Below are 10,804 nucleotides of genomic sequence, written 5' to 3'. Positions count from 1 at the left end.
AAATCTCTTTTTAATTGACCCGGCCGTGTTCTTAAAAATAAAAAAATAAAAAACCCCCCAAATCATTAAAAACTTGACCCGTCCCCCTTATTTCCCAAATCTGAACTCTCTCTCTCTCAAAATGTCTCTCGCTCGACTCTCTCGCTCAAATCTCACTGTCTCTCTCACTAGACTCTCACTTTGAAGAAGATTTGAAAATTTTGATCAATTGTTGATGAAGATTTGAAGATTTCAATCTGCTGTTGATGAAGATTTTGATCGATCCATAATCGAGATTCATAATCGGTAACCCTAAACACTTCTCTTTGTCCCTCTCTGTAATGTTTGGCACATCTTCATCGATTCATCTTCATCGCTCGAATCTTACTCTTTGTAATGTTTGACGTATCTTCATCGATTAATTTGTAATGTGTAAATTGAAACATTAATCGATTCAACTGTCTGTCTCTCTCTGTAATCTTGCTCTCCTCTATGCTCTTCGTACTCTCTCTCTCTCTATATATATATATATATCCATGTAATGTATCACCGATATGTGTTGTTCAATTACAACAGTGTGTAAATTACAACAGTATCACCTCCAGATGGAATGTTGCTAATATATTGCTTAGTGTTGGTACTGTGAACGCCTATTTCTGAAATGTTTACCAGTTCTAAGCATTACTAAATAAAGACCTTTTTTAAAAAAAAAGGACTCCTAGACATGCTGTTGTTGATGAAGGTACCAGAAAACAGGGTGCTTTAAAGCTCTCCTTTGTTCATTTGACTTTGTTCACATGTTTGATAGTTTTATTTGATGGATTTAATCATACCTCTGTAGTCAAAGTGATCTTTAATGGAGTGTTCGAAAAGACCTTCATTTTATGAGAAAATTATGATCCATCATTTTCTGTACTGCTTGTTGATATTAGGCATATGAGCTTTTAAAGGAAGGTGTAGATCTTCAAGCTTTTTATAGATACTTTCAGTTTATGTTCTTCACATAATTATTAAGAGAAAGTAATTGTTTTATCTATGATAATTGTTGATGGTGCAATTGATTATTGAAAATGATCACTCTGTTATTGGGGTTTGTACTTTTGGGTAAGAAAGTTGATGGAAAATTTGTGATGGAAAAAGGTCTTCACATCCTTTCTTTGACTCAGTTAATGGTCCTCTGCCGGACTTGTTGACAGTAATTTGGAAGCTCCTTACTGGAAACACTTCATCGCTTGAATTGTTCAAATTACTTCTCTCTGCAAAATTGTTGAATATGCTGTTCATTTCATGGCTGCTACATGTGCTTTGAATATCAATCAGACATGTTCTATTTAGGAAAGAAAAAATTCTAGATCTAATATTTTTTTAACTCTCGTTTCTGTCATTACAGGTCAAGCCCAAACCTAACTCAGCTAGCGTATAAGGACTTCTGAGAGACTTAATGTTGACAGTTATTTCATTGATTTAAGGTTAGACAACGACCTCAATGCCTTCATTTCAAACTAATCGATGCGTGTTTTCTCACTATCTATAATTGAGTTGTAGGATTTTAAATTAGTTTTAGCATGATTGGATTGATTGATTGTGATTAAATTAGTTTTGTGAGCAAGCATTGTTAGGATTGACGTTCTCACTTAGAAGCGTGCTTATGAGATAAGCCATGGGGCACTCATGTTAGTTTTCAAGTCCAACTTTGAAAGCTAAAGGTAATCTGAATTGAAAATGAAATCTTACACACTCTCTCTCCCCCTCATTTTCTTCATTTGATGTCAGAAAAGCTTCAAAGTTTTAGTACACCATTGCTACACATGAGCATGGTGCTGAATATCAGATGATCATAATATTATTACCAATTAATCATAACTACTTTTCATTTTTTAATATATATTATTAAACCAGTAAAGAAAGACTAGCATTTAGCAAAAAATATTAAATAAATTGCTTTCCATTGAAGCAGGGGATAATGTTATGATAAACCTTAAGAATAGGAAACCAATTAATAATACTTAACCCTAGCTTGATCTCTCACACTCATGGTTTCAAATATCAGGTAATATGGTATTCATACAATTTGTTATATTAGTCAAAATAAAAATCATTCGCGATACTTAATTTCCACTACACATAATGTTGTGATAATCTTGATACTGTTAAAAATAAATCATAATCTGATTGCTCTAGTTAATTAACCATTTAATGTTGTGACCATCTAACATGATCCCAATGTTCAAATTAGTTGTATCAGCCAAAAAATCCGTCTTTGAACCTTTCCTTTCCGGTTGTAAAGCACTCATAATTATTGGATCTCATGTGAGAATATTGAAATATGAAAATTTCATGATATATTCAATAGTCGTGAGTGTTTTTGAAACATGGTGAGAGAGATTTGTAAATAGAGAATTCTGTATTAATTCTACAAAGATGTTGAGTCAGTTAATAAATCCTTCATAGATGTAGGTGGTTAATAGCAGAGTGAGAAAAGTGGAAGAGAACTTATCTGATATCAACTGAGAGAAGAAAACTGACATCTACCATCCCAGGGGGGTCTAATATTAACCTCCATTTTTAACATTGCTTGGTCAAATGAGCATCTCAGAAACAGCAGCTCCATCATCACCACCATGCATGTACATACATACATCTACATCTATTTCACTGACTTTTGGTTTTAAACATAAACACATACGCATGTAATTACACGCAGTATGTGTCTGAATACTTTTCTAAATATTTTTTTTGAGTATATAGCATTAATAAATATACGTACATATATATATAGAAGTGAAAATTTTTAGAAGCAAAAATTGGAACTGCTGTTTGGAATACTCATTTGAGCAAGAAACATTACCAGCAGTATCACCTTGTTATAAATAGAAAAAATGATTCAGAATTACAAGAATACCATCCTCTGTTTTTTCAATTTGGATTTGTGGAGAGAACAAGTGGAAGAAATTAAATGCAACTTTTATTTATTTATTTATTGTTTTGTATCTTTGCAATTTTGTTTCTTCTCCCTCTACATATTCATATAAGTTTTAAAAGGGGAAAGAGACAAGTGGCCTATTATGCATTTAAACTCTTACTTATGCATTTACTCTTACTTATGTAACTTGGAGTTGTTTTTTTAATGTCATGAGGAAAGAGACAAGTGGCCTATTATGAAATATGTTAGCTGTTTCAGATCCTTCCAATTTAGATTAATTTTTAAATTTTATTTTTTATTTTTTTAATGTTCATTGTTTTGTTAATTAGCTAGAAGGTTTAAGAAATGAATGTGGATGCTATTATTTGAAAGCTAATATCCATGCAGATTATCTATAGAGTGAGTGACCTAATTCTGGGAAGTTGTATCAACAATTGTACTAGAAAGCAACACCAAACTGCCTTTTTCTTTTTCTTTTTTTCTTTTCTTTTTCGCTTGATTTGGATGCTGTTTATGGTAGTCTGTTTGTTTGTTTCATTTTGTTCTCTTCTTGGCTTTAGCCTTTCTCTCTGGTGTTTGTTACTTAGAAAAAACATAAGAAAGAGTATTGTTTTAAATATCTTAAAAATTGAACAACATAATCAGACAAGACCTAACATAATCAGAAACTGGGTGAAAAAATTGAACAACATGATCATTCAAATTCAAGAGAAACAGGTTGATCCACCATAAACTACATGAAAAGGCCACACGGGTTAAAGTAAATCATCCATACTAACATATAATTGCCCTTAAAACCCACTGGACTTCTGCTTATAAGTGTTAGATCACAGAACAAATAGGTTACTTACAGGACCATGAGCATCATAATTACAGATACATATACATGTTCTAAGGATTTGGTTTGCTGAAAGAGGTGGACACCCACTTTATATGCATGAAATGGTTACCCTTAAACTTACCATAGTCCAGATACATATAAATGGACACCCACATTTTCGTGTTGGACAATCCAAGCTTTTACCATAGTCCAGGTGATAGACCCTAAATGGGAAAAGTAGATATAAAAGAGAAATGTTTTTTTTTTTCCTGTGATAAATAGATATAAAAAGGAAATATAACCAACTGCTAACCAGACTGCAATATAAATCAATCCACATGAATGACGGGACTAAGATTTCTAATACCAAAAATTAGGAAACTATATCTTTAATCCTTGTATTTTGATGTTACATAATGACATCACCTGATATAATAAGAAATATATGGCACCCATCATGATTTGTGCTTTCTTTCAGAATAAAGAGGAAACCAAATAATGGAAGAAACTTTGGTCCAACTTATAGAAGGTTGGCCAAAGTAGTTGCCTAAGGACTTTCACTGTTTAGTTAACAGATGGCCATACTTAACGAACTTAGACGTTCATTTAAAACTAAATCCTCAACCCAAACAGAGGTGCTTCCAGCATGGTGAAAATCAAACTCACCAGCGACATCATGCTTACAATTTTTAATTTATATCACGATTTTTTTTCTTTGTTATGCTAGAATCTTATTGAAAATACGAATGAGATAAGACTGGAGTTATAATCCTTCATTTTTTAGGGGCTTGGCTCATCTAAATGACACCTCAAGAGGCCTTCAAAATTTGATTGGGCTGCAGGCCTATGAACCGAATACCAAGAGAGAGCCAAGTTCTGTATGCTGATTGACCCAAAAAATAGGGGCCATGTTTACTGAAAATTTGATTCCAAAAGTGATAGCAATAGGCACTATTGTTAGTCTATACAATATTTTAGTGCAGCTGCCTTTATCCCCATCAATGGTAACACAGACTTCTTGCCTAACATGAAATCAAAGCCTTTTGAATTTGTTGCTTTTTAAACTTGGTTGCATCTATAAATCTTTGTTTAATTGCCACTTGCAAATTGAGTTCAACTGTGGTGATTCATGACCATCATTTACTATACTAACACTTGTTCCACATTTGGACTTCATAGATTTTATAGCTTAGCTATTATCAAATTTAACATTAAATTTTTTCGATCCATCTAAGTAGCAAAATTCAAATTCCCTTATTGATCAATTACTAGAAGCGGGTCAAATTCAAGAATGATTGTCTTGATGATGGTCATGCATTTGAGATTCTACTCTTACGTGCTATATTGACAGGAAGTTCCTTAGCTTTCAGGTTGATAACTTGGAATTTCTGAGGGAAATGAGGATCAACCCAATAAAGGTTGGTTTTTTTAATTTGGCACTAGATTACACTAGTAGTTCTATTATACATATTATAGTTCCCGCAATCCCTCTTGTTTCACTTGTTTTTGTTCTGATAACCAGAATTTTGGTTATATTTTCTAGTCTTTCTTATGTTCATCTGACATAAAATAATTATGTGTGTGCTTGCTTACACATGCACATGCGCTCCAAAAATTAACCCCATGAATCTGGAAGGACTTCTGCTCTCACCTTTATAGTGAAATAATTCATCTTTGTTGCTTGTGACATTTTGGTTGGAATCAATTATAGGTTGCCAAAGCATTAGTGGAAGTGTTTGCTGAAATGATTTTGATGAATATGGGTGCAAGGTGTTATGCCGGTTCATTGATAGAGTGGAGAAACACCCGAGCAAGAAAATTGATGAGAAGATTGGCCAGTTCTGGATTGTATTTTTTTCATAAAAGAATTTTTTTCAAGTTTTTAGTTGTAATAACTTTTACATGTAGCTCAAATTTTGAGACTCAAATAGAATGTTCAATAAAACTATAATGCTATACTGTCTGAATTCTTGTCATTGTTATTCCTAGAGTGCTTAACGCTATACTTTCATTTATTTATTTTTATTTTTATTTTTAATTTTTTGCGACAGTAACAAGATGGTCGCCAAAGATCATGTTAGTGTTTTTCTTTGTTTTTTGCGACGGCAAAATAGCGGTCGCCATAAGTAGTTTAGGTGGTCGCAAATAATTTGCGACCGTTGTTTTGCCGTCGCAAAAAGTATTTGCCACCCCCATATTCGAGACCCCCATTTGCCGTCGCATGGGCCGTCGCAAAAAGTCTTTTGCGACTGTTTTTTATTATTTGCGACGGTTTATAGCAGTCGCAAAAAGTGGTTTTTTTAGTAGTGAAGCCAACAACCCATACCAAAAAGTCAAAGATTCTCTTTTCTCTACACTTTTTGCACATCTTTTCGTAAAAAGCCAAAAAGTCATCCCAAATATACTAATTTTTTTTAGCTCATATTTTAGCTAAATAGTCAAAAAATTACTAAAGGGTAGTGCTAGGGAGCTCGAATCTGAGCTCCCCCGAATACCTCAAATTCCTTTTTTTTTTTTTTTTTTTTTTCAGCAGAAGGAAGAAGAAGACGGAGGGGGAGGGGGAGGGGGAGGGGGAGGGGGGGAGGAGGAGGGGGAGGGGGAGGGGGAGGGGGACTGTGGGGGGCCTAAAAAATGGGCTGGAGGCGGAGGCGGGGGGCGCTGCGATCGGCGATGGCAGAGGCGACGAGCAGAGGCATGGCGATCGGCGGCGGAGGCGGAGGCGCGGCGATCGGCGACGGAGGCGGAGGCGCGTCGATCGGCGACGGTTCTGCGACGGATCGGAGATGACGGCGACGGCGACCTCTTTGTCTCCCTCTCCCTCTCCCTTTTTCTCTCCCTCTCCCTCTCCTCCCCCTCCCCTGCAGGTCGAACGAAAATGGCAGGAAAAAAAAAAAAAAAGCCTAATGCCCAAAACGACGTCGTTTTGGGCATTAGGGAGATTAGGGAGGCTCATTTTCGAGCTCTCAAGCATTATTCATTACTAAATTAGTCTGTTCTCAAACGAAGCCTTAGCCGAGTTTTTTTTGGATTCAGAGATTGGTGATTGACAAGAAGAAAGGATTGCGCCGGTCTTCACATCGCTTGATAAGAAGGTATACTCCACTCTCTTTCTCTATCAATAGCATTTGATATGAGTTTACCTATTGTTGTGGTCTCTCTCTCTCTCTCTCTCTCGTTAAACCTAGAGTTGAGTTTTTTTTTTTTGGACTTAGAGATTGGTTAGTAAGAAGGGACTGCTCTGGTCTTCAAATTGTTTGCTTTGCTAGTGACCATAAAAGAACAGAAATTGCTAAAAAATGCTCGAGGAAAGCATTTATGGGAGGATGGCATTAGATAACGTATTGTTTCTATACTCAATGATCTTTCCAAGTTAAACTGAGGTTAATTCCCCTTTTGAACTTAAAATTGATTTTTGCCATGGCTTGGCTGTAAATTTTTTCTTCTGCTTGTATGTATTCTGAGCCTTCCTGTTCTTATTATTTGATTAATTTTATTTGTAACAGAAGGTTTTTCTATAATTGTCTTGTGAAAGAAATGGAAGTGCCTCTATGGTTTCTTTTGTAGACTATTACGCATATAGATATATGCTTGTCTCAAGTTCCTGCAATCTTTTCAGAAAGAAAGATGTTATATCATTTGCTTGATTTAAGAACTGTTTATATTCTTATGTAGCCAAAGGTGCTGCAAACTTTTTTCAGCCTTTGAGGGAGTTCTTATTATCTTTAAATATTATCTTTGTAGTTAGCTGGGAATTATTTTCCTTCTCTTATTTCCATGTTTTGAGAAGAAGGGAGGTGTTGGAGGAGTATAGCATTTATCAGTTTTTGGATGGAAATATTTGTGGATTGTTTCATCAGTTTTGATTTGCTTTGGAATCTGTGTTCTTGTTTCAGAAAACCTGTATGGCTACTCCAGTCGAACATCCAATGCCTCGGGGCAATGTTGAAACTCTCAGTATAGTTGAAGATTTTGAGATACGTGCTGAGATGCCTCGTCTAGAAGAACATCCAAGGCCCCTGAGCAATGTTGAAACTCACAGTGTAGTTGAAGATTCTGAGATACGTGATGAGATGCCTCGTCTAGAAGAACATCCAAGGCCTCTGTGAGCAATGTTGAAACTCACAGTGTAGTTGAAGATTTTGAGATACGTGTTGACATGCCTCCTCTAGATGTTGAGGTACATGCTGAACCAATACAAGTACTTGATTGGGTGAATAGTAGAGGATTACTATGGTTTTGGCTTGTCATGTTGACGGTGGCTCTTTGTGTTTTCTCAGTTCTGTTCCCGGGTTGTATTTTTTATCAAGATTTCAAACTTGACAAATATAATATAACCCGGTTTCAGATTGCATTTTATATCGTGCATACCTTTCTCTTGGTGTTGTTCATATCTCGTGGTCCATACAATGTCAGAACCAGATTTGGATTTGTGTATAAGAGTATTGGTGAATTAATTTGTCTAGTTGGGACTGCCATTATACTTTATCTGGTGGCTCACCCTAAAGAGTTTCACAAACAATTTAGTGACCTTGTGGATGAGTATAGCGTAGGAGCTACCCTTACCTTAGCCTATTATGCTTATTTCATGTCTAAAATTTTCCGGCCATATTTTGAGATAGATTTGCCTATGATATTCTTAGACATGAGTATGCATTTCTCTATTGAGTTATGGAAAAAAGGGAAAAGGAGTTTAGTATGGATAGATTCACTTTTTGCATTTATTCTTCTAATTGGGAAGAATTGGATGGAGAATATGGAAAAAGGATTAGAGCGTAGAGGGGGAAATGGGGGCGATGGAGGGGGAGCAAATGATGATAATGATAGAAGGGAGAATGGGGGCGATGGAGGGGGAGCAAATGATGATGATGATCGAAGGGATAATGGAGGCAATGGGGGAAATGGGGGCGATAGGGGCAGAGAGAATGATGATGATCAAAGGGACAGTGGAGGCGATAGAGGGAGAGAGAATGATGATGATCAAAGGGATAATGGAGGCAATGGGGGAAATGGGGGCGATATGGGGAGAGAGAATGATGATGATGAAAGGGACAAAGATGATTCTGGAAGGGTCAAAGGGGGAGAGAATGATGATGCCAGAATAGTAGTCTGCCATTACAACGATCAACACAGCAATGAAAGTGAATACATCAAGTTGGAGGTTGAGAATGGGGGTGAAGCTCAGAAAAGGAAAAAGAAAGGTTGGGACAATGGAAAGAGAAGACTCGAAGTTGCTCTCAATATCGGAGTAATTTGTGGTGCGGCATTGATCATGATGGTTACAATGGCACGGTCAGCTCGAAGATAATCTGTTTTTTATTTGAATAGCAACTATATGAGGAGTGATATTGTACCCAAAAAATGATATTTTACCCTATTATTGGCTAATCAATTTGGTAGTTAATTATGTTCTGCTTGTGGTTTTGGTACAACTTTAAATTCAATCTTATGATCCAATTTGTTATTGCTGTTTTTTTCTTTAAGTCCATCTCTTGAAGATATGAGATAAGGAAATGGTGTCATCACCACTACTACAAGTAGCTCAATTCTTTGGGTCTCGGGAAATTGAGTCTTGGATTTATTGACATACTGTGGTGATGGATCTAAACCTTGTCACTGAATCATCAATTTTATTTTAGTTTATTATCCAAGATACAATCATTCTTTGACACGGGGGACTGTATTCTGGCGATAAATATAATCCAAAATGTTGGGTAGATGGTTTAAATTTGGTTTTAGACAAATTATAGAATATGATACAATCTTCTTACATGGGTGAATCTCATCTTAGGTGAGAGTTGCCTACAGTTTTGTAGTTGGAAAATAATTCACAACCTTGTCTAAAGATTTATTTATTCGTTCCAAAAAAAAAAAGAGGGGGGGGGGGGAGGGGAAGAAGAGTTTGTTTATTTCAATCAATTTGGAGGTTCAAACTGATTCATAAAAAAAATAATGCTTAATTAGTACAAATTAATGTATGTTTTGCAAATAAATTAAGATTTGATGGGTTTCATACAAATTTGGCAAAAAGTAAATTAAAAAAGAGAGAAAAAATAGTTAGACAAGTGACTAGGACTCAAACTTAGGACATTAGGTTTAATAAAGAAGGCGTTTACTATTTGAGTAGCAAACAATATACAATGAGTTTTTATTTTGGGGCATGCACCAATAAATCTCAAATTTGTATCTTGTAACCCATTTGGTCCTACGAATTTTCTTATGAACCGTTAGGGTCCTATCCCAATGTTAGTGACCATTGAACATCATCGACATCAAACATTACCCATCAAACATCAAAACAACAAACATCAAATTTATGAGTAACATCATCAAAATAATATCAAACATCATCATCAAAACAACATCAAACATCAAAACATCATACAACATCATCAAAACAACATCAAAAATAACGATTAAATAATTTTTAAAATAACGATTAAACATCAAAATAAAGATTAAACAATTTTTTAAATAACGATTAAACATCAAAATAACAATTAAAATAATATCAAACATCAAAAATAACGATTAAACAATTTTTTCTGATCAAACATCATCATCATAACAATTTTTTTTTGATCAAACATCATCCTAACAATTTTTTTGAACAAACATCGTCATAACATTAAAAACATCTCAGATCGAAACCCAAATCTGATTCGGAACACACCTCAAAAACCCACATCTCCTCGGCCTCTTTCGCATCTTCATCTTCTTCTGATGACAACAACCAAACCCATATTCCACCATCATCCCCAACTCCTCCCCAAATCCCCATCTCTTATCCCTCCGATGGAATCCTAACTCGTGATTGGGTCATGGACCTCATCATCGCCTTCGATTGGGCTTCTCGAAATCTTCACAGGCATAGAGCCGCGGCGGTGTGGAAGAGCCACAGGAGGCGCAACGCGGCACCTCGTTGGGGTCCCTGCGGATCGCCGCACGGCCTGGCGGACGCACCCTCAGACACTCCTGCAACGCCCTGAACGGCTTCGCACCACCACGCCGCGATCGGAACTCCGCCAAGTGAGGGCACGGCTTCGGCACCACCACTCCTCTCCGCCGCTAATACGAATGATCCA

General features: G+C 36.1%; 1 long non-coding RNA gene across 1 annotated transcript; it reads left to right on the top strand.

The window, feature by feature from the left end:
- The first annotated feature begins 5,070 nt into the window (after positions 1-5,070).
- LOC114277917 (uncharacterized) lies at positions 5,071-5,698 on the top strand. Its single transcript, XR_014351457.1, has 2 exons — positions 5,071-5,140; positions 5,434-5,698. It is a non-coding gene; the product is annotated as an uncharacterized LOC114277917 (long non-coding RNA).
- The last annotated feature ends 5,106 nt before the right edge of the window (positions 5,699-10,804 follow it).

Source organism: Camellia sinensis, chromosome 14 (genome assembly GCF_055761805.1).
Source record: "Camellia sinensis isolate YWXY chromosome 14, ASM5576180v1, whole genome shotgun sequence".
Taxonomy (NCBI): Eukaryota; Viridiplantae; Streptophyta; class Magnoliopsida; order Ericales; family Theaceae; genus Camellia; species Camellia sinensis.
This window is presented reverse-complemented; position numbering and strand designations above follow the sequence as displayed.